The sequence below is a fragment of the Danio rerio genome, chromosome 14 (assembly GCF_049306965.1).
Source record: "Danio rerio strain Tuebingen ecotype United States chromosome 14, GRCz12tu, whole genome shotgun sequence".
Lineage (NCBI taxonomy): Eukaryota > Metazoa > Chordata > Actinopteri > Cypriniformes > Danionidae > Danio > Danio rerio.
Window position 1 is genome coordinate 48,722,501 of NC_133189.1, and position 26,187 is coordinate 48,748,687.

General features: G+C 33.6%; 1 protein-coding gene across 5 annotated transcripts in view; it reads left to right on the forward strand.

Annotated features, from left to right (window-relative positions):
- si:ch211-170a17.1 overlaps window positions 1-26,187 on the forward strand; it is an 829,907-nt gene that overhangs the window by 351,721 nt on the left and 451,999 nt on the right. For all 5 annotated transcript variants that reach the window (XR_012389966.1, XR_012389967.1, XM_073922203.1 and 2 more), the window contains exon 2: window positions 6,730-6,794. The gene's annotated coding sequence lies outside the window, so the exon portion shown is untranslated. The remainder of the gene's footprint in view (window positions 1-6,729; window positions 6,795-26,187) is intronic.

The following is a 26,187-nucleotide window of genomic DNA, read 5'->3' on the forward strand; positions in this document are numbered from 1 at the left end:
AAGTCAGACGTCTCCGCCTACTTTCGTATTATACACATGATAGCTAAATATTCACATTAAGAATTATGTTTCAAAGTTCTTTTTACAGTATAAAGTCCTCTTTTCTTGTTTCATATCTGTAGTGCCGCAGTACCAAAATGATTGCGTAACCATAGACTCATCACTCATCGCCTCTCTCTAAAACATCTGTCTTTCCCTCTCTTACATTGTCCTTCAACTTTCTATGCCCTCGTCCTTTTAACACACAGAGGAACTACTCACCAATTCCATGTGTTCTAATACCCGAATCTCTCCTTTACTTCAGTCGCTCACTGCCAGCCTCACACTTTGAACATTTCAAAGATAAGATCTCTTCTCGGTTTTGAATGGATTCCTCCTCAATGATATGCAAAATGTCACTCAGTATGTTTATGTAGGACTGCCATCACAATGTAAGCTTTTTTATTGAGCAAATAGTTTCCTCAGCCACAGTTTACTTCATTGGTTCGTTTCACATCTATTCAACTTTTTCCTATGGGCCCCCTGATGTTCTGTCTGAATTATGGGAGTTAAAGTGTAAATGATCACTTATATACAGTTAAAGTCAAAATTATTACAGCCCTTGTGTGAAAGTTATATTTCCCAAGAGATGTTTAACAGACCAAGGAAATTTTCACATTATTTCCTATATTATTTCTTCTTCTTCTGGGGAAAGTCTTATTTATTTTTGTTCGGCTGGAGTAAAAGCAGTTTAGAATAAAATTGGAACAATTTTAAGGTCAATATTATTCGCCTCCTTATGAAATATATATTTTATTGTCTAAAAACAAACCACTGTTTTACAATAACTTGCCTAACATAATAAAAGAGCTTTTAAATTACACTTTAAGCTCAATACTATCTTGCAAAGTAATTTGCTTAATGTTATGTACTTTCATTTACCTCCAGAATATGCCCATTTGGGTGTCTGAGTACAGTGCAGCTATTTTTGTAGCCTGTGGCTTTAAATGCAAATGAGCTGCTTCTCCCTGTCCACCGTTCCCATGTGTGTCTGCTTCTCATTATGCGTAAAATTACATAAACAGCAGTCAGTGATTGTGACCGACTTGAATGAAGCTGAAATAAGGTCACTAGTCAAAAATACCAAGTAATTGTATTTCATGTATTTGTGGATGGAACGTGAGACCTAGCGACCACTTATGGCACATTAGCAACTGTCCATAGACTTAACATTGAGTCAACATTTTTGAGCTCATAACACTGCATCAGACAGGAGTTTGGCTTCAATCCACTCATTCTAGCCAGCAGCCAATCACTGATGACCTTTAGACTTACTAGCCACTCCCTAGCAACCAATTTCAGCGTCCTAGCAACTTTTCCATAGACTATGACTAGCTGTTTTAACACATGCTAGTAGTTTTAACATGCTTTTGAACATGCTAATCTTGCTAGAAGCATGCTAATGACATGCTAGTCATGCTAGCACATGCTAATCCACGCTAACAACATGCTAATTTATGCTAGAAGCAAGCTGATTTATGCTAGAAACATGCTAACAAAATGCTAATTCATGCTAGAATCATGCTAATTCGTGCTAGAATTATGTTAATATCTTGCTAATTCATGCTAGAATTATGCTAACATCTTGCTAATCCATGCTAGAATCATGCTAATATCATGCTTAGTCATGATATAATATTTCTAGTAATAAGCTAATTCATGCTAGAAACATGCTAATACATGCTAAAATCATGCTATTTACTTGCTAGTTCATGCTAGAATCATACTAATATCATGCTAATTCATGCTATAATCAAACTATTATAATGCTAAATCATGTTAGAATCATGTTAACAACATGCTAATACATGCTAGAATCATGCTAGTAACATGCTAATCCATGCAAGAATCATGCTAATGCCATATTAATTCATGATAGAACCATGCTTGTAACATGCTAGTTCATGCTAATATGCAAATTCATGTTAAAATCATGCTAGGAACATGCTAATTTATGCTAGAATCATGCTAGTTATATGCTAATTCATGTTAGAATCATGCTAGTTATATGCTGATTCACGCTAGAATCATGCTAATATCATGCTAATTCAAGCTAGAATCATGCAAGTTATATGCTAATTAATGCTAGAATCATGCTAGTAACATGTTAATTCATGCCAGAATCATGCTAACAACATGGGAGGGGCTGCAGGGATCTTAAACATTTTTTTAGCCAATTTGATACTTTTTCAAAATAAATAAATTACTTCTTACAGGCCTTTCCAAGCTACCATAAAGTTTGCCCTCAAACTTTAATATCTAGTTTAATAATTGAACTACTGATGATCAAATACTTCATACATAACAATAAGATCAAGGAGAAATGCTTATGTCTATAGGAAATGCATAAAAAGAACAAGCCTGTCATCTGTTATCATTTAAAGAGCCCATATTATACATGAAATAGGGTCATATCTTGGTTGTAAGGGTCTCCAACAACAGTTTAATATGCATGCAAGGTCAAAAAAACACTTTCATGGTCTTATAATCTGCATTTATTTTTACCTAATTATACCAGCGACTCCCGTATGAATCGTCCAGTGATTTATTTGTTCCCAAACCCTCCTTAGCGCGAAGCTAATCTGCGCTGATTGGACCAATGACAGTCTGTCGCGATTGGTCGACTGCCTTCAGTCAGAGAGTGAAAAGCCAAACAGCTAATCAGCAATATAAAAGTAATCACAGTTCATACACGCTCGATAGTGTAGGCATGGATTTTAGCTGCCAGTGGGTCAATGTAAATACAGACTATGGACTTGAAAATTCAGACGACTAACTATTTTATTGAGCAAAAACTCCAAAAACAGTTGAGGAGATCTCCTAGCTTCTCACTCTGCTCTTTTCACAGACACACACACACATATTGCACACACACAAACGCACTTAACCCTGCTCCGGACGACAATGCGCGCACACACACACACACACACACACACAAACACACACACCTCCGGACGACAGCGCGCGCACACGCACACACATACACACACTTCTCCTCATCCACGGAGCTCCGTTAACAAAGCAGCACGCGTCGCGTTTTTAACGTGACTTTGCACGCGATAAGAGAATATAGCCAGTTAACCTGATACAGTACACGCGGTTACAAGTAACAAATCACAACTAAATACATTTGCAAGCTAGAGTAAACGAGGCAACTTTAATCGCACGTACTTACACTTGAGAAATGGAGGAAGAAAAATCCATCCTGACGTCCAGCAGTAAGTTACTCTTTTCTGATCCTTCCTTTAACAAACGCTGATGGAGTATTCTTTGTAGCATGTAGTTTCCAGAAGTTTCCAGTAGTTTCCAACTGCTTGGCTATAATGCTGAGGTTTCATCTTTGGGTAGAGACTCAATATATCCATCTGCAGTGTGACTTCAATCGACCGGCATGTTTGTGTGTGTGTGTGTGCGTGTGTGTGCGTGTGTTTGTGGGTGTGTGTGTGTGTGTGTCTGGGTTTCTGCGTCAGAGGGCGGGGCCTCAGGTTTGAAATCTCCCGGGTTTGCGCGTGCACGTGAATAACTTGGTTTCGTTCGTACGTCATGGCGAAACACCTAATGAATCAGTATCAAGGCGACTCGTTTGAAGCACTATGAGTCGACTCTTTTATAGATGAATCAACAGTTTTAAACACTGTATTCTTACAGATTTAAGCCTTAGCTGGATACTTTACTTCACTTAGAGCTGTGTTACACACTACATGGAGGGGAATTTTCAAAAACCCATAATATGGGCTCTTTAAAATGGTTTAGCTATAAAGAAAGAGAGTGATTTCATTTGAGATATATGCTGGAGGAACGTGTGTTGACGATATACTGTAAAACTGGGACATTATTGGCGGTGAGATAATGTTTCCAGTTATTTTAAAAGAATAGTGGTTGGCTGACAGGAAACTGTAAGATTTAAGGCTTTATTACGCAGGCTTTGCCAATACTGTAACCTTCACTGAAAGTTCATGACCTGCTGTTGATATTATGAATATGCAAACAGATAAATGCTTCTGAATGGAGGCTTCACGTGGTGGTCTCGTCTCTGCTGGTGTATTGTCCGATGTCTTCAATACGATGTTAAATAGACGCTCACGAACAGAAAATCGTTCACTTGAGAATGTAACTATAGCAACAGTGTGCTACTTCAGTACTTTCAGTTCATTTCAGGGGATTATTGAGTAGTACATTGATAAAATATAAATGCTGTCATTATATATATGGCATTGTTATAGATTTGACTAGTTCCTTACAAAAAAGCTTTACTGTTTTATTTAACATATCTCAGAGCTTATCTTTGTGCAGCGGGTGAGATTGAATTTCTTTGTTTAGTTTTATTGATTTCAAGTACTAACACATGGAGCTTTTCTTTCTTGTTCTAAGATGTGTTGTTTGCAGCTTGTGTGAAAAGCATTTTGGTTTGAATATGGGGATAAAGAAGAGGCACAACAAGCGGACCTTTTACTCTACTTAATGTAGTATGAAATCATTTTATTTCATTCTTTTTGAACTCTTCATCTCTTCAGGTCCTATTATGTTTTTTTTTTTTTTTGTTTTTTTTTGCAAGACATCAAAAGTCTAAGGTTTCTCCAGAAGGTGAAGTTTCATCTCAAAAGTACCTTACAGATCATGTATTTCATGCTGACAATGACTTTGCCTCTTTTAAAGGTGCCATATACAGCATTGGTTTAATAAGTTAAATTGTTCTCTGATATCATAGTAGGTTCAAGGCTTTGGTAAGGTCAAAAAATCTCCAGAAATGGTTTTTACAGGCTCATTTATTACTCAATAAAATACTCATAGAATTAAAAGGTCCATGGTTGACCATATATGGCTAATGTCGTGAATATCAATGAGCTCATGAATCAAATTTACGATAGTTTAAATTTAGTTACTCAGGCAATTTATGCCGGCAAAATAGTCTGGTCAGTGGCAGGTTAAATTTCAGGCTTAGTCTTAAGTTCCTGCTTAATAAAGGTAATATTAACATTTTTCTGTCATATTTTGGTGCCATTTTAATTCACTTAACTGAACTTTATGTTCACTTAAGCGTAAATAAATGTACACCAAGCTTTTAGAATAGAATGATATATACATTTAAATTCAAACAAGTTATTGCAAATAAAACAAATACAAACAAATACAACATTTCAACTACATATATATATATATATATATATATATATATATATATATATATATATATATATATATATATATATATATATATATATATAATTATTTTTTTTTTTTTTCTATTGATTTGTTTTCCCTGTTTATAAAAAATTTATTTAACATTCCCCCCCAACATATTACTTGGGTGTACTTATTTTTGGACTGATCTTCAGTTTATTTATTTATTTTTTTGTTAGATTAGTTCCAAATTTTGCTTTGGTACTGAATAATCAAATGTATATGCACAAATATTAATTTAAAAGAGAGATCTATGAGAGTTGTCCATAGCTATTTCTAAATCAATTTTATAAATTAAACTTGACAAAAGAGAGTGATAGAGATGTATCTCATTGTATTTTTAAGCTATAGTCAAGGAAAAGACAGTCAGGAATTGATATCAACCTCTGGATGAACATATGACAGTTGAGCTGAGTGATTTGACACGATTCAGCAGTCTACATGTGTTTGTTGAAATATGCGCCTCAAATTTTACAATAAACACGATAAACCTTAACTTTAGAGTGGAGATTAACGAATGTATAATCTGTAAATCTTGCAATTTGTGTCCTGAGGCGAGTTTGGAACATGTCTGATACTGCCAATGCCCAGTAACTTACAGTATACAATTTTGCGCTCACATTATCAAAATAAAAGTCCCACATACATAGTAAGTGAAATATTGAAAATAACTAAGGGAGGGAATTTATCATTGTTGTCTCGCTAGAAAACGTTGTTGCTTATCAAACGCAGCCTGAGGTGTGCATATTAATGATCTCAAGGACTTTTTATAATCTCAGAGCTTGATGACATGACTGGTCGTCAAGTCTGAAAGACCCAAATTAGGTATACATGCAAATGCAGAGGCCCATGAGTCTTGTCATGTTGTCCTCTGGGATTTTTCACTCGTGGAATTTACATGAGAATGAGGAAACAGTGGTGTCTGAGGCTTACGTTATGCCCATTTTGCATTATCTGTATTTTGTACGGTCTGTATTTTGCACTGTCCTTGTATTTGCACTGTCATTTTATTTGCACTGTCTGTATTTGCACTGTCTGTATTTGCACTGTTGTTGTATTTGCATCTGTATTTTGTACTGTCTGGAGCCAGCACCTAAGCTTCACTCGTTATAGCACACATGCTGATGATGTGACAATAAAAGTGATATGATTTGATTTGATTTCCATATACTGATCTTTCATTTTTCCACTATGCCTTGGTATACCCAGATTTTCATTATAGGGCATCTTTAAATGCAAATGAGCTGTAGCTCCCCTCCCCATTTTTAGAAGAGAGCGGTACATGTACAGCTTGTGTCTCACTTACTCTGGCAACAACAGCGGAAAAAATGAGTGTTAAAAAATGTGTCAACCTAAAATCCAGATAATGATCTTTCTGGATGCAAAGACATGAAGCAAAAGTGAAGGATTGGATTGTTAACAATCTAATGTATGGATTGTAGTTGGAATCTAGATTTATTTTTCAATGTTTCCCTCTCTTTATTTCTTTTTTGTCTGTTTTCCTTGCAGGCCATGGACATCACCTCTTCTCTTGCCCCTAGCCTGACCATGACAAACTGTTCTGGTTTTATGTGGTAAGTTACCCCATTATGTCTGTGGAAGCTAAGGCTGATATGCCCTATGGGGACTAGAGGTGGAATACATATGCTGAACTGTCTTTGCTTTAAAAAAATATGATAATAAATAAAAAATCTGTAGCTGCAGCTGTACACACAAAGACAAAAAAAGGACATTTAAAAGGACATGTACTGGATGGAGTGGAAAAATAATTTGTTTGTCAGCATTTACAGCTAATAAAATTAACCATATACTGTGTGTATATGTATGTGTACACAAACACATACACACACACACACACACACACACACACACACACACACGTGTCTCCTAAAAAAGCAATAATATCTCATACAAGACTGCTTATCGTACTACAGGAATAAGAATGACTAAATTTCGTACAGGTATACCAGCTCAATCTGTGTATTAGATCTATCCTTATTTGCTTTCCTTGGCAATGACGTAATGTTGATGTAATTATGATGTATTTATTTTTAGTTGTGTAAGGCTTAAATAAAAATGGTGTTTTTGAATGAAAATAAGAGTTTGATCAAAGGTTTACGAGAACTTAAAGGCTACAGTGCTTTACATTTTCTTCCTGAATTTCCGACTAAAAATTGGACAAAAGGTGGATTGGATAAATGGGGTAAATGTTGCTTTTTTTTCAATGCGCGCTAATTAAGTTTGCGAGTAAGAAATGCAAGCGTTCTGTCAATATTTGGGTTATCATTGTTTAACAAGGTAATGCTATGATATAAATCAGGTGATCTGGAAAATGTATACATATTATATAATTTCATCTATTTGCCATCTAATTACTAAATATAACGAAAGTTGGAGGTTGTAATAAAGTTCACAGCCCCTTTGGCCGCTGGGAAGAAGGAGGCGAAGAAAAGACGCAGTTTTAAAATATTTATTAATAACAGTGAACAAACAAAACAAAACAAACTGAAAGCAAAAGTAAAATATGTCCGGGCCCGGTCCTCTCTCGGCTTCCTCTGCCATCGGTCCTCCTTTTATGGTCCAGAGCTCCTTCCGTGGGATCCGAGGCAGGTGCGCACCGCACGTGTATCCACTTACGCGGTGGCCTCACTCTGTTCCCACGGCTCTCGGCCACGCTCCCTCTCCACAGAGGTATTTTGAGGAAATTCTGACAGAATAAATTTAGAATATTTCTATCCATTTCTCATTGAATATAGGCAATGTACATTGGTTTATGTAAACAAATCACATTTATTAAACAGATATATTTATTAAATTAATATTTAGTTACCAAACAAATTAAGAAATTGAAATATAATACAATTAAATTCAAGCAAAATATTGCACAAAATACATAAATAAATAAATAAAATTACAACCCACAAATTTTCAACTGAAGTTTTCAAGTTTTTTGTTTCTCTTGATTTTTTTATTTTTTTTATTTTATGTTTAATATTTTTCTATAACATATAAATTGGGCTGTACTAGTTTTTGAACCATTATCTTAAGTTATTATTTTTTTTTAGATAAGCTCCAGATTTGGCTTCAGCACTGACAAATCTATGCACAAATATAATAATTTATAGTGTCCTATTGAAAATATAAATTTAAAAGACAAATTTGTGAGGGATTTACTTATATATGCTGAGCATATATATATATATATATATATATATATATATATATATATATATATATATATATATATATATATATATATATATATATAAGTTTAGCATTTTTCGAATTTTGGAAAAACTGTTTTTATTTGTATACAGTCCTCAAGATGTTTTCCATTCTAAAGACTAGTGAATAGAGGAAGACAAATAGTATAGTGGGGCTTCATTTTGTTATGTAATGACTACTTATCAATATTCAGTATGCTTTAAATGATCTTTTATTTTGTTTTAAATACCCTGCATCATTAAAAATACAACTTTAATAGTCATTGAAATCAATTTGCCTCTTATCATCCTCACTTTCTCGGACTCAGATTAATTCACCCATGCTTTGCTGTGATCTGAGATAGGACAGTAGGTTATATAATTGGGTATTGCATATTTCTTTTGCAGTGTGCAATGCGACAGGGTTTTATATTACAGAGATCTGAAACTCGCTTCTGCAGTGTTATGAAGTCTCTGACAAGCTGACAAAAAGAGCATGCGGGCCTGTTTAGAAATGTCATTTATTCCCTGAGTTACCTGAACACTCAAACTATATTGGACTTCCTGACAAGAGTAAGAATTTCTTCAAACATTCTTGTATTTTTTGTTGTTGTTTTACTACACGTCAATTTTAAAACAGTGTGTTGTTTGCTCATGTGACACTTTGTCTCTGAGTCTTTGTGAAAAAGACAAGCAGATGCGTCTTCATGGACACACATACACACTCACACAAAATTAGACTTCAATAAGAGATCAGATGAAAAATGTGCAGACGCTTGCTCAAAGGCAAAACACAAATGAATTTCCCTCTCGCCACCATCTCGCTCCTTATTTACGTCAGAAAATGAAGATGAATTATGCCATTGGGCCAAAGGTTATTTATTTAAGCGCAATAAAGCAAATGCACATTCGCAGCAACTCCAAATCACATTCTCTGTTGTCATCGGCCTTGGGCTTTCTGATGTTCACAAACACAAAGGGTCATAAAATGACACAATGAGACAAGAACGCGCATGTTTGTAATGCATTACAGCGAGGCGGTGATTATCCGCAGAATTTATGTTATCATTTCATACTGACACTTAATATTTCCAATGCCCATCCTCGCCAGAAACATCTCCTGCCTGCCACCTGAGCTGCGTTTGGCTTCAGCGAGCAGGTTACATCATGTTCTGACATGTCGGCCTCGTGCGATTGATAGGAAAAACCTGAAGCTGATGGCTGATAGACATTGGAGAAAGCCAGCCCTGAAACTAATCCAAGCCATTGTGCTTTGACAGATAAGGGGAAATAGAGGAAATGCCGGGAGGATGCTGGAATATCAGCGGTGCTTGTGAACAAGGCTTCAACTGTAGCCAAGAATTATTTATGTTTCCCTTGGATTTCTTAGTATTCCACAAACACACAAAAAAAAGAAATGCTGTACTGTACATGCACATAAATATTTACTGACATTGATAGTTCCGTGAAGAACCCTGGACATCCATGCAAACTTTCCGTTCCACAAATCAATCTTTATGATAAAAAAAACAACCCAGGCTCATTGAAAATACGTGCTTCAGCCAGGATTTTTGCAAAATGTAAAATATGTTGCTCTGGGTGTGTTCTGTTGCAAGTTTTGATGACAAATCCACTAGAGGACGCTTTCAATTTTTATTTATTTTTTTAAAAACTAAAATTATGGCGAAGCAGTGGCGCAGTAGGTAGTGCTGTCGCCTCACAGCAAGAAGGTCCACGTTCGCGTGGGTGTGCTCCGGTTTCCCACACAGTCCAAAGACGTGCGGTACAGTTTAATTAGGAGGGCTACAATTTCCGTAGTGTATGAGTATGTGTGTGAATGTGTCTGTAGATGTTTCCCAGAGATTGGTTGTGGCTGGAAGGGTATCCGCTGCATAAAAATTTGCTGGATAAGTTGGTGGTTCATTCCGCTGTGGCAACCCCGGATTAATAAAGGGACTAAGCCGACAAGAAAATGAATGAATGAAGGAATGAAATACATTTCTACATTTTATGTTTGAGAAACATTTTCTTACATGTCTATGAGAGGGCAGAGCCTTTCATAGAGATCAGCTAGCAAAACACTGACCTAAACCCCTCTCTAAACACAACCAATAGTATTTTCAAAAGTAATCATAAGAGAAAAGTTTAATGCAACCCAAGGGCGTCGCTAGGGGGTGGAAAGTTAGAACGATTCTAAGGACCCACGCCGTTTTGGGGCCTCCAGAGTTACTATTTGTGGCCCACCAATTTCAGCAAGTCATACCCCCTCTTCACTTTCATCCACAACCAACCAACCCCCCCCCCCCAACACCCCCCCCTCTCCCACACTACACATTCATCCGCAACTCCTCATAAGAGTAATAGAAAAATGCACTGCAACCCAGGGGTGCTAGGACAAAGTTAGGAGGATTCTAAGGGCCCATATGGCCGCAATTTGTTGTTTTTATTAGTTGTTGTTTGGAATACCAAACTTACTTCAAGCCATATATGCGGCTAGATGGTGGAAAGTTAGGACACTACTAAGGGCCCATGCCACTATTTGTGGCCCACCAATCTCAGCAAGACAACCCCCTCTCTTCTTCAATTTCATCCGCAACCAACCTTCTCCCCTTCCCCCACGCTTCACATTCATCTGCGACACCCCATAATGGTAATACAAAAGTGCACTGCAACCCAGGGATGCTAGGACAAAGTGTGGAGAATTCTAAAGGCCCACGTCATTTTGGGGGCCCCAAATTGTTGTATTTATTAGTTATTATTTGGGGCCCCCCATTCTCAGCAAGCCCTTTCGACCAAGTGGTGCTCGCTGCAGAGCCATTTGGGCGAGCTGAGCTCCAGCGAGGGGGAGCTTAAGCTCCACCTTTTTTGCACTTCTTCTACGAGTGATGTCACTGGGGGTAGGGTTAGGGGTGGGGTTGGTGTACGCATTAAAACAGCTTAAAGGAGGCAGAGCAAGAGTTCATGCTCCCCCTCGCTGGAGTTCAGCTCTGCTCAAATGACTCTGCAGCGAGCACCCTCTCCTTTCGACTGCGACCCCATAAGAATGTATCCAGAGGGCCTCTACCTGCCTTGATTTTACATAGCTTTTTTCTATTTTGTGGAACCATGATTCACCACACTAAAGCCCGATCGCTGTACAAACAAAAAATTGAACACACAAAATAAGTTGTCCGCATGGGGATAGATAGGTGAGGCAAATGTTTAGACACCTTTTAAGATGTTTTGTCATATTTATTTGATGTTGTGCAAAAACATGCACAAAAATAATTCTTTGTTCATCAATAATGTGTCTCAGTAAATATCATTAGTGTTGGTATAATGCTGCGCTTTAGCATTATTTTTTTTTCTGGAAAATGCAGTTTAAAGTATATGTTGATGTACATTATTTGCAGTTTAACAGAAATGTAGGTTGAGACATGTATTTCCAATGAGCATGTGTTGCTGAAAAAGATCATTTAGTGTTATGTGCATTAAGAAAATAATGGTTCAGTTGCAAATGCATTAAACAACTGTTACGTTGCACTTGCATTAAAAAATAAGGAATCCTGTGTGATGAATAAATTTGTAGTGGAACAAATATCCAGCTTGACACCTGTGTGAATTATGAATGTTACTTCCTCTCTGATCTTTAAAAGATCATTTACTGAATAACCCCAACATCTTGAGACAAGCCTTTCCAGAACTATATTGTGGATGTGTAAAATAATATATTCTTTTTTCCCTGTAATTTGATCAGGGAATCTCTGCTTTGATATTCAATCCTTAAATGCAAAAAATAAATAAATAAATAAAAAAATACATTACATTAGATTAAATTGGCTACTGCTTGCTTTTAGTATAATGCATTTCCCCATGCAGTTTTGCCATCTCATAAATAATTGGTTCAGACATTTCATCTCATACATTAATACCTGAATGTTATCTGAAACACCTGTATTTTGGTCTGCTCTATTAATTGTATTCAGAGCTGAAACACTGTGTTAAACATTTTTTTTAATCCTTTTATTAACCAAGGGACGTCAACCATTACTAACACTCAAGTGTTACTGTGTTTGTGTTAAAAGCTCTTAATCCCATATGCTGGTTTGTTCTCAAATTGACTGTTATTATTGTAAATTTCATCACAGATAATAAATTCATGCTGAGATAATCCCTCTTACAATGAGACACTAATCAGGTAGTTCAGCCTCCCTAATCAAATAAGGTTTTATTTTTCGCTCCTTGTACCAGCATCAGTTGCACGGGGGAATACATGGATTTACTTATTATAATATGTTCTCTACAAAACACTACAAACTCTGGCCCTTTAGGTTACCCACAATGCCCTGACTTCTTAAAGCGGAAGGACCAGATGCCATGAGGTCAGTGACATGTCATGGTGAAAAAAAAAAACAGTATATTCCCCCAGAGTTTGCTGTAATTCTCTCCAAGCGTCTTTTACTTTGTGCTGACAGGGTGGGAGAGCTGGAGAAAAGCCTCTTAGCTTTTTCACAGATCCACACAAACCCGGGCAGATAATATGTCTCTTTGGCATGAAGTGACAAAAGGTCCTGGCACTTATTTATTATTTTATTCTACCGTCTGTCTGCTCAACTCTTCATACCATTTTTCACGGTGAGAAGATTCCGGTATAGTCCAGGATTTGTAGACATCTCTCGATTTGAAAAAAAAAAAAAAAAAAAAAAAAAAAAACAGTGTTTACAAACTTTTGTGGCTGATGTCAGGAAAAGATATCAAATGATTTTGCAGCTATTTTTCGGAGATAAACTATTGAGGAAAACATCATGTATCAAAACATATATTGTCTTTAAACTTTGGTTAAAAATGGGGTAAACACTTTGTACAGGTAAGATATCTATCTATCTATCTATCTATCTATCTATCTATCTATCTATCTATCTATCTATCTATCTATCTATCTATCTATCTATCTATCTATCTATCTATCTATCTATCTATCTATCTATCTATCTATCTATCTATCTATCTATCTATCTATCTATCTATCTATCTATCTATCTATCTATCTATCTATCTATCTATCTATCTATCTATCTATCTATCTATCTATCTATCTATCATCTACCTATCCATCCATACTACCTTACAACAGTCTTGTCGTCAATCCCAGTTGTAAGAGCAACAGATAATAACATGACTTCTACTTGATCATTCCTATAAGTGGCAGAAGGTAGATTTTTCAGATAAATCATCTGTTAAGCTGCATCCCAATCATCACACATACTGCAGAAGACCTAATGGATCCTGCATGGAACAAAGATTCTTTCATACATCAAGTTTGGTGAAGGTGATTTGGGGTTACATTCAGTATGAGGGCATGCGAGAGATCTGCAGAATGGATGGAAACTGAAGTCTGAAGTATCAATAATATTACATTACAATTACATTACATAACAATCATTACATTACAAACCACATGAGAGAGCAAATTCTTTACCTGGATAGCGCTCCTTCTCACACTTCGGCCTCCAAATCAAAGTTCTTGAAAGCAAAGAAGGTCAAAGTGCTCCAGTATTGGAAAGCCCAGTCACCACATATGAACATTATTTAGCATGTCTGGGGTAAGATGAAGGAAAAGGCATTGAAGATGTGAATGCAAAGCATCTTGATAAACTCTGAGAGTCCAGCAAGAAACTTTATTAATAAGATATATGAGTCATGCAGAGATGTATGGATGCAGTCCTCCAAGCTCATGGGAGCCATACACAATAATTATTCTATTTCCACTGCACCATGACTTTATATTCTATACTGTACATTATTTCAGTTAAGTGACAAGACTTTTATCTAAGCAAAGTCAGACCTTACTGTTTTACTGTTTTGACCTTACTAATTTAATAATTAAAAAAATCAAGGGATGATCATATTTTATTTTAGTAATAAATGCATAAACTAGAGGCCTTTGCCTTTCATATAAGCCACTTCTGATACGAAATGATCAACTAGAAGTTCAGTTAATATTTGTTGTTCTTAAAACTTGGAAAGGCGACAACACTTTTGTAAGGTAGTGTATTTATCTATCTGTCTGTCTGTTGGTCTGTCTGTCTGTCTGTAAATCATTCTATCAGTAATGAAGAGTTATTGTTCTGTGTTATTATTTTTACATACACTACTTGATTAGCATATTTCTGCAGGCAGACAGCATAAATATATAGCATTTGTTCTGCAGAAACTCATTAGCCGCCACTTAGATCACTGTTGTCAACATAGCTGTATGTGAAGTCTGGATGCTGTGTACAATTTAATCATTTTTTTAATGATTATTATTGTTTGTTTGTCATACTGCGCACATAGCTTGCCTATTTATAGTTACAACTCATCCATATTGAAAACATACTGAGCAATAGGAGGAATGGAGTTTGTTTTAATGGGGATGTTTATCGTGCATTACCAATGTATATGTAGATGATGAAAAATCTCTTTCAACAAATCTGCTGGAACTCTCCCCAGCAAAGCCATCTGTACCACCAAGTGTTATTTTTATCTTATCAGCCATCAGCGCCACATAAAACTCATTTTTAAGATGCTGTGAAGTAATTTTTTTTTCTTTTGGAGTTCTCACTTATGTGATCTCACTTAGTGTGATTATAAGACTAACACTAACTCCAACAGGCTGCAAAATTATTATTATTATTATTATTATTATTATTATCATTATTATTATTATCCAAATTAAATAGATTTTTGTAGAGGAAATAGAAAACATAAACACACAAATACACACATTGCAACACTAGCTCATTGTGAATATGTACCCCCATATACATTTCTGGCGAGCACAAATTATGTAGCCATATGTTCGTATGGCTGCATTGCGTCATTAAAACGAACTCTACAGGGTGGTATGATGCCTCTGATGGCTTCTATTTCCTTTGGTGCTAGTGGACCAGTAGCTCATCACATACTTCGGGAGACTTGAGATGCAGAGAGGAATTGACTGTGACGATCAGAAAACAGACAAACAAAAAACAACAAACAGGGTAAAGGCAAGGCAAACCTCGTGGCTGACGCGCACCTCTAAAACAAAAGATTTAACTACACATCGCAACAATGGTAGCACAAGATTTGTGATTGGTCAGCTTGGTCGCAGTGACATGTGAGGGCGGTGCCAGCTAGCGTTTTGGAAGTGTTATTGAAGAGCAACACAAACAGCACACAGAAGTATAAATGCACGACTATGTGCAAGGCAGGTGCCATGGGTGTGATCACTCAACACAGAAGTGTAAATCAGCCTTAACCCTTTATTTACCCCACCAAGAAACTTAACTCCTAATGTCTCTGGTTAACACACTTTTTTTTAACACATCCCATAATTTTTAAAATATCAGCCTCTACCAAATGGTTGATATGTCTGTTTATAGTAAAAGTACCTGGATTAATACATATACTACGAAAATCAGAAAATAGAAAGTGTAAGACCAATTTATTTGAAAACATAATCAAAATAAAACATTTTTATTAATAAATCATCGTTTCTTTTTGAAGTTTGCCATAAAATATTTCATATTCCCATTTATTTATTATTTTTTTTTACAATAAAACCAAAATCAAGTGTAGTAGTGCAACAGAATTATGTTAACTATGTTAATAATTATGTTTTTATTTCTATTATTAATTTATTTATTTATTATAAAACAACAATGCTGTGTGTGTAAACCATTGTTTAAAAAAGTCATGCTTTACATTACTTTAACAGTCGTTATATAAAATAGTAAAAACACGGTCAACCATTTGGTAGAGGGGCAGTCAAAGGGTTAAGAATGCAGTCAGAGTTAAGGGTTCAGACTGCAGTGAGGGTTTTCCTTTTTCTGGATTGCTTTTGAAAAGACTGTCAATTGGTCAGTTGGGTTTAGTGAAGGGGGTGGGTGGGGGTATTGGTTGGTTGGTCAGTCAGTCAATATAAAGCGGCCTCATGTGAATTCACATGAGAACAGCAGGTGCGAATGGATAGAGAAGTTTGAGATCTGAAAAAGCATACACAGTGGCCTCTAGTGGATTTGCGAAAACAAAATAAAAAAAACAGCCTGGGCATATTTTGTGCTCTCCAGAAATTTATACAGGGGTACATATCCATAATTAACACTTGTAACAAAGTGCTTGCAAATAATTGTTACTTAGACGAGTTTACTTTATTTTATTTTTTTGTGTGTAGTTCTGTTTTGTGCTTTTTGTTTACAAGTGAAATTCTTTGACATTACGCCACAGTAATCTTTGTTTTAATTCTCCTCATATGACGATATACTGGAATTCTCTCTATTAAAAGAGAGAATGACTCTCATTTTACAGTACAGGTCAGTGTTTTATTACTTGATTTTTTTAGACACACACCTCAGGTGAAGGTTGTCTAGCTAGATATGTACGGAGTCATTTTTATGTTTTTCCCTGCAATCCACACAGAGCGCAACTCTCAGTTAATTTAGGAAAAAGTCTTTAAGCATCATTATGATGCTTTTCAATACTGTATGCTTTACCAAGATATAGACAGGATGAACAAACACATCTGATTTTTATTACATGCAAATTCACAGTTTTTGTTTTTGCATTGATGAAATAGTCCATTGATGATCTCACTTATTAAACAAAACAAAGAACTGAAAGTATTGACCTTATTCTATAGATGCGCTCATTTTTGCGATGGTTTTCAGAACTTCCGATTCAGCTGCCTATGGGAGAAATGACTAGGAATAATAAACCACAGAAAACTACTTGCTCTACAAACAAGTGCAAGATTATACAGACAAAGCAGAATCATATAATAAGAAAATATCAGTTTGTAACATCAAGCAGGATAACAAGCTGTTTTTATTTTCCAAAAATAAATGGAAGTGAATGAGACTGGAATTCTCGGGCCAAAAAGATTCAAATGGCTCCGCCCGCTTATACGCAAAGAATAAGGTGAATAGGCAGTCTTGTGTTATCCCCGAACAATTCTACTGCTTTAATTGTGCATAGCATATCACCTCTAAAAGCACTTAAATGATTGTGAGCAAGTAAAAAGCTTCATAACTCATTTAACTTACTGTGAAGGCATTGCGTTACTTAAATTGCCAATCTTATGTTACAGCAGTTGTAAACAGAGAGGTACTGTATATAATACATCTAGTACAGCATGGGATAGTGAAACCCCACACATTTATTTGTTTGCTTCCTTGCTTGATGTATGTATGTATGTATGTATGTATGTATGTATGTATGTATGTATGTATGTATGTATGTATGTATGTATGTATGTATGTATGTATGTATGTATGTATGTATGTATGTATTGTTGGATGGATACATTTATGTAATAATTGAATTATTTATTTATTTTTTTTACATTTATTTATTTATTTATTTATTTATTTATTTATTTATTTATTTATTATTATTATTATTATTATTATTATTATTATTATTATTATTATTATTATTATTAAAAATAATAGTAGTAGTATTATTGTTGTTGTTTTTTCTTGTTGTTGTTGTTATTTATGTATTTATTGTTTTTTAATAATAATAATAATAATAATAATAATAATTATTATTATTATTATTATTATTTACTTTATAAGTTTTATTTATTTATTTATTTATAATTAATTTATTCATTTTTATCATTCTTACTTTTTTATATTCATTTATCCATCAATCTATCAAATAAACATTGTTTTCCACTAGTTTCTATTGCCTTTTCCAGTTTGTATTATTATTATTATTTTTATTTTCATTTTTTTAATGCAAGCAACTATAAACCATGTGTCTAATTAGCATACAGGAGTCAGTCATTAATCATTTAACACTTATATATACATCATACTACATTTCCCAAAAAAAAAAAAAAAAAAAAAACATTTTGTTGTATATATTTATTTGTCAGATTCCTAGTAGTAGACCAAACTGAGACAGACTATCAGAAAGCATTCAGTAGTGACACCGATGATAAGCCTACAGCTCCAGGATGATGATTTACTCTCACTTCAGTGACTTTGTCTTTTTGGGAGCAGGAAACTGATGTGGGGGACACCGTTCTCCAGAAAATAATCAGCTAGATGCACAGATATGTGTAAACACGTTTCGTCCCTGGGCAAACCAGCGGTCTGTGAAAGAATGTGTCATGATTTCCACACACTCGACTGGAGGGGCTGGAGATGTGAAGTGCGTGAGGAACATGCAGGTGGTCTCTGGATGATTTCACTCACTTTTGGGGGTTTTCCTGTCACAGTCTCTTCGACTTCGAATCTATGTCTGAAAGCATTGTGGAACAGTTTTCTTTTTTTTTTTTTTTTTTTTGGAATTTAGTGTACACAAGAGTGTACATATTCCAGTCCTCAACAGAAATCTGCTTGCGAATTATATTTAGTCACATGGAAAAAAATATAAATAAAAAATATATAAATAAATAAAAATTATATTTATAATTTATATAATTATATATATATATGTATGTACAGAAATTGGGGGGAAAATTAAACGGGGGTAGGTGGGTGGGGGTACATTTGTTTTTTGTTTGTTTTTTTCTGTTACTCAATGCAGCTAAATTCAGCTGTCAGTTCACCTTTTACTGACATCCACAATCAACAACCACATTAGCTCCTGTGCAAGTGACAAAATGCATGTAGTAACACCTCATTAAAAAAGTAGAGAACCAAACTGAACAACTAGTCGTTAATGATGTGTTTAAACACACATTAGAGAGTCTCTCTTCTGTATGCACTCAAAAATAGCCATCAGCATGGAGCAATAAATTACTGGTTGAGAGGTACTACACTTGACATTGTTGAGTTGCCAGATCTTGCGATAAATAAAAGCTCATAATAAATTAAAATAAATGCCTCATAATAAATACAAAACCATATGCCTTATATTAAATATAATGCTGAAATTCCACTATCCACATCTAACATGATTAAGTTGGGAGCCAAGTCCAGACGAGTCCAAATATGCGTATAATAATTGGACATGGCAACACTTCAAGAACTCGCTCTAGGAAGCAGTTTTAAAAAAAAAAAATTTACAAAACAGCATATTTACGCCTCTAAAATACACAATGCCTGTAAAATACGCAGTTAAAACTGTAGGTCATATTTTAATCAGGGTTTGGTGCTGTCATTTTAAATTAGTCGACAGTAGAAAACTCAATGTGGAGTTAATAGTGTTACCAACTGCATAGGAATGAGTTAAATGTTGCATTGAATAGCAAACATACCAGTAAACAAAACATTACTAGTACCATTTCCCCATATATCATATGTCAGCAAGGATTTCTAATGCATTTTCTACAGGGGTCAGCTCCAAAAATCACAGCATCCACATTTTCATTGCTAATGTTGTCTATAGCAAACCCTGACAGTATAAATTATTTTTTTGTTTGAATGCGGAAAGAGGGTTTGTATTGAGACAGGCTGTTAGGATATCTGGCCTTTGAGCTATTAAGATCAACACTTTTGCTTTTTTAACCTTTAACCCGTGAATAATTGAAGAGTGTGAATCTAGTGTCAGCGTTTTTCAGCGAAGAGATTTAAAGTGAACCAGGAGATGTTTATTTCTCTCTCTCTCTCTCTCTTTCTCTTTCTCTCTCGTACTGCTATTAGAGCAGCCGTGTACTAATTATGGTGACACAGAGGTGCATATGAAAATTCATGTCTGAAAAGATGATGTCAGTAGATGAGTGTAAGGTACTGAATGTAAATCATCTTTTGTGGGTCACTCCTGCTGTGCAAGAAAACTTTTTTTTTTTTTTTCATATTACACAGAGCAGCAAAATATCAGCAGACACAGCAAAATTGTCAACCATACAAAACAAAGTGGTGAAATTACTTAACATTTGATCCGGGTTTGTAGATATTGATGTATTATAATATAAAAATGTTTTAAATATTGATTTAAGTTTAGATAATGTTGTAAAGCACATGCTTCTACTGTAAACTGCTAAACTAAAATGTAGATTTTTGCTGCTTGTTCAAACTATTTAAAAAAATAGCTGAAACAAAACAATTCTAGAGTTTTTTTTCTAGAAACTCTATTGTTTTGTGTTTATTCTTCTTAAATTAGTTGCATTTACTTGATGGATTGGATGGAACCCTGCTGTTTTTTGCTGTAAAAAAACTCCTTCCTTTTTAGTCAAATCAACTTATATAAATTAAACTTACTGAAATTATACAGTTGATCTTTTCAGCTACGAAAAAAAATTTGTTGTAACCTGATGAACTTATTAAATCAAGTTACATAAGTAACATACAATTGTTTTTATAGTATATATTTACTTACCAAAGTAGCATTTTTTATATTTATCAAAAAACAATAATAATGTGTATAACAATTTAAAAATAACAGTTTATTATTATTATTATTATTATTATTATTATTATTATTATTATTATTATTATTATTATTATTATTATTATTATTATTATTAATGTTATTAATGTTCAACATGGCTTGATGAATAAAGGCCAAAAGAACACTCTATATTATATTATATTATATTATATTATATTATATTATATTATATTATATTATATTATATTATATTATTCATTCATTCATTCATTTTCTTGTCGGCTTAGTCCCTTTAATAATCTGGTGTCGCCACAGCGGAATGAACCACCAACTTATCCAGCACGTTTTTACGCAACAGATGCTTTCCAGCCGCAAACCATCTCTGGGAAACATTCACACACACACTCATACTCTATGGACAATTTAGCCTACCCAATTCGCCTTTACCACAAGTCTTTGGACTGTGGGGGAAACCGGAGCACCTGGAGGAAACCCACGCGAACGCAGGATGAACATGCAAACTCCACACAGAAACATCAACTAAGCTGAAGCTCAAACCAGCGACCCAGCCACCTTCTTGCTGTAAGGCGACAGCACAACCTACTCCGCCACTGCGTCGCCTATATTATATTATATTATATTATATTATATTATATTATATTATATTATATTATATTATATTATATTATATTATATTATATTATATTATATTATTAAACATACACAGAACATTAGCACCCCCCCACCCCCCCTCTCTCTATCTCTCTCTCTCTCATTCACTCCATCTGTCAGCATCGATTAACCATCTCTTTCAGGTTGTCTCTCACTCCTCCAATGCATTTGAGCCATTTCACTTCACACAATTAGAGTGCATTATCTGCTGTGCTTCCTCCATGCATGTGTTAGGAGGTAGGATCAGCCTCTGAGGAGCAGGATAGTGGAGATGCTGTGTGTGGTTTTATTTGCGGTTCTGCTTGCATCACATCACAAAACATGCAAGCTATGGAAGAGGGAGCAGCAGGGGATATATGAACCTTTTTACCCTGGGCCTAATTATCAGCTTATGTACCTTTATGCTGTAGTATTAAGAAGAAGAAGAGGAAGAAAAAGAAACTGCTGCAGACACCCTACAGAGAAATAGCACAGTCCAAAGTGCATTGTATCAATTTAAATGGCATTACATAAACAGCAGTAGAAACAATTGCTGTGTTTTCATGCATGTTAGTTTCAGTGGAATGTACAGAAAATACACTTTTATATGTTTATTTTGGTCATCAATTTGTTTGATGAAGTCTGGAGAAATAAATTATATCAGATATTTAAAGATTATTTTGTTTTGTTTTAAGCAGCACTAAACTAATTTCAGCAGCACCAAACCACCCCCCAAAAAATTATAATTCTGACCATATCTGTATATCTATATAGTTTTAAAAATATTCATTCATTCATTCATTCATTCATTCATTCATTCATTCATTCATTTATTCATTCATTCATTTATTTATTCATTTATTTATTTTTAATAATTTTTATATTGTTTCTATTAATTTATTTTATTTTCTGACAGTTTCTTAAAACAAAGTAAATCAATTTTATAGTAACATTAAATTTAATAAAATTAAAATAATAAACCATACTTTTTTATTACTTATTTGTTAATTTAAATATTTATTTGTAACATTTGCTTTTGTACATATTCTTTTATTTTTCTGGCTGTTTGCAAGCCTTTGTCTGTGATATTTTTTTTTTTTAAGTACATTTTAAAATTAAATTAAATTTGAAAAAAAAAAAGATTTATATTTATTTATTTAATCATTTATTTATTTATTTATTTATTTCCTTACATTTTCTGGATGTTAGCAGCATTTTAAACTAATGAATAATAAAAATTACCCTAACAAAAAACCTTTACGTATATTATTTTATATATAAAAATAAGTAAGATAAAATAATTTAAATAAAACTAAGTTAAATAAAATTAAATAAAACACATAACTTTGAACCTGACCTCAACCTGTTATTTTTTCATTTATTTATTTATTTATTTATTTATTTATTTATTTATTTATTTATTTATTTATTTATTTATTTATTTATTTATTCATTCATTCATTCATTCATTCATTCATTCATTCATTCATTCATTCATTCATTCATTTATGCTTGCTTGCTATAAGAGCATGCAAATTAGCAAATATTTAATATGATAACACTGTATTTGCATATTTAACAAAACACATTTGAAGTTTGCATTATAATAAATCTATTGAAAATGATGCAATTTTCCCCCCATATTCACCAGCAGTGTCTTGCCTTAAGCACCATGGACAGCAGCTGAAACTCATTTCAGCACCATGGACAGCAATTTTTCAGTCCATTCTGTGACTGTGAAAGCACAAAGTGCAAACGGAATATATATATTTTTAACGTTTGTAAAGAAACACTGAACAGTGCAGCATTTTCAAAGTAATTATGTTCTTTCTAACTTTAGTAAACAGTTTTCTGCATGTGTTTTCCTCTGTAGCTGTGCCATATATCTTGTGACTATGTTTGTAGCACTTTCTTTTTGATCTGATGCGCAGTGTTTGTACACAGTGAACAACGCAATTAATCAAAATATTCATTTATGTCACGGCAACTCCCTCACATTTCTATTTTGAGCTGCAATCAATCAAAGACATATGAAAACACTCAAAAAATAATAAAATATAAAAACATGCACATCACTGCTCAAAAGCAGCTTTAACAATCCTTGTGCATTCTGGCATGAGCTGAATACATATGTCTATATTTAGTTAATTTGAGATGGAAAGTATGACTGTGTGACCTGTGCATCAGGCTTTTTCACCATTCAAAAGAAAAAATAGGAAAGTTGTTTCAATTCACATTGGGGGGAAAATAGAAAGAAAAATATGAGTATATAATAGTTTACTGTATTTTGGAAAAAATGTTAGGTGTAGTACTTCTGATGTTGTTCGTTTTATAAATTACTGTATTTTTTAATACCATTATATCGTGTTTTATAGTTGTTATTATTTGTTTTATTATGTGATCATGCAATAATAATAATAATAATAATAATAAAAAAACAACAACAATAATAATAATAATAATAATAATAATAATAATAATAATAATAATAATAATAATAATAAAAACAATAATAATAATAATAACAATTATTATTATTATTATTATTACAGTAATTTAATAATAATCTGAACAAATTTTATAAAAACAGTAATTTTACTACTTACAATAATTTAAATATATAAAAAATATAATAATGATGATAATAATAATAATAATTATTATTATTATTATTATTATTATAATTATTATTATTATTAAAGTAATTTAATAATAATCTGAACAAATTTTATAAAAGCAGTCATTTTACTACTTACAATAATTTAAGTATATAAAATATAATAATAATAATAATAATAATAATAATAATAATAATTTTATCTTGGTTAATGTAAAAAAACATTACTACTAATAATGATTTTAATATAATCAATTGATTTTAATAATACTAATAATAATAATACCAATAATAATAAAATAATAATAACAATAATAACACAGAATAATAAAACAAATTATATAATAATAATAATAATAATAATAATAATAATAATAACAGTAATAATAACAATAATTAATAATAATAATAATATTAATAATAATAATAATAATATAATTATTGTTTTAACATGGGAAATAAAAACATTACTACTAATGATAATTTTAATATAATCAAATTATTATTATTAACAAATAATAATAATAATAATAATAATAATAAATATTTTATGGGAAGTTTGAAAAATATATAAAATATGTTAAACAAACAAGCAAACAAACTAACAAACAAACAAATAAATAGGTAACACTTTACAATAGGTTCATTAGTTTACTAACATGAACTAATCATGAACAACACATGTACAGCATTTATTAATCATTATTGAACATTTACTAATGCATTATTAACATCCAAGTCCATGCTTGTTAACATTAATTAATGCACCATGAGTTAACATGAACTAACAATGAACTACTGTATTTTCAAACTAGCGTTTATTAAGATGAATAAATACTGTAGTAAATGTATTGTTCATTGTTTGTTCATGTTAGTAAATGCATTACTTAACATTAACTAATGAACCTTATTGTAAAGTGTGACCAATAAATAAATACATAGGCATTACCAGGTTTGACACAATGATAGTTTATTTTACACTGTATACAGATGTTGTTGTTTTTTTGTTTATATTTCTGTTAACAAAGTTCCTGCAGTTTCTGCAAATACCGCATTCGTCAGCAATCTGAAAACATGCAGCTTCTCTGTGCTGCTACTGTCCCAGAATGCATCATTCTAACAGCACTCTGACCGCTCTATTACGTGTTTGTGACAGGAAAACTGCCCACAGCTTCCTCTGCCCACATCCTTTTTGAGTTATTGAAATTCAGCTGTGCAGAGATAAAAAGCTGCTAGTGGCTCTCTGCGTATTCTCCTGAGATATGCTACCCCCCCCCCCCCCTCTCCATTTGTGAAAGACTTGGTTTTTTAATAACCTTCCACCTCCTTCCTTTTTTACAGTCAAAGGCTGTGAGGATATCTCTACCCCAAAGGTATTATTTTGGCTTCTCTCGTGAGGTGAGGGGAAAGACAGGCTGAAAGTTTTACGGTTGTAATTGAACGGTAAATCTTGCTGCCTTTTTTTTGCACTGATATGATGAACAAAGTGTCAGGGCGGCAGCAGGTCAGGGGTATTACTTACAACACCACGCAGCATTTTTCTCGATTTTCATTGTGTCCACTTGACATACTGTACTCACAATAACATTGCACTTCAAGCCTTTCATCAGGATGACTCTGCAGAAAAGCAGATTATCCTATTGATCATTTATTGGAACATATTACATGGCTCTCTGGAATGCGTATTTCTGATTGATAAGTCACAATATTGCAAGGTATGTTACTAGATATCAACGGCTCAATGTAATAACAGGGTGATCTGGCTGTTTCAAATCATCTTGACCATCATTGAATAATTATGTGGCTTTATGAAATAGATAAAGTACATTTGCAAAAAGCATGGGAGGCTTGTTTGTAAACTGTTGTATTAGCCTAAATGGTTTTATTTTGTGGAAACAAACACTTTTTTTGTACTTTATTCCACTTGTTTTAAGCCTATTATATGGCACGCAACTGAAAATTAGACACAAAATAATGTTCTGAGCCGTAATGTGCATTCACACCAGACGCGGATGAAGCATTGTTACAACCCCTGGGCAGTCTAGGGAAGTGGGGTTGCACACTTGATCAAGGATTTTGTTCAAACAAACACTCAAAGAAAATTGAACTCAAAGTATTGACCACATACAAGAATTACTGTGCAAATAAAGTGATTTATTACAAGTGGTGATAAGTGAAGCAGTGAGTGAGCTATTTACAATATTTACAATTCAC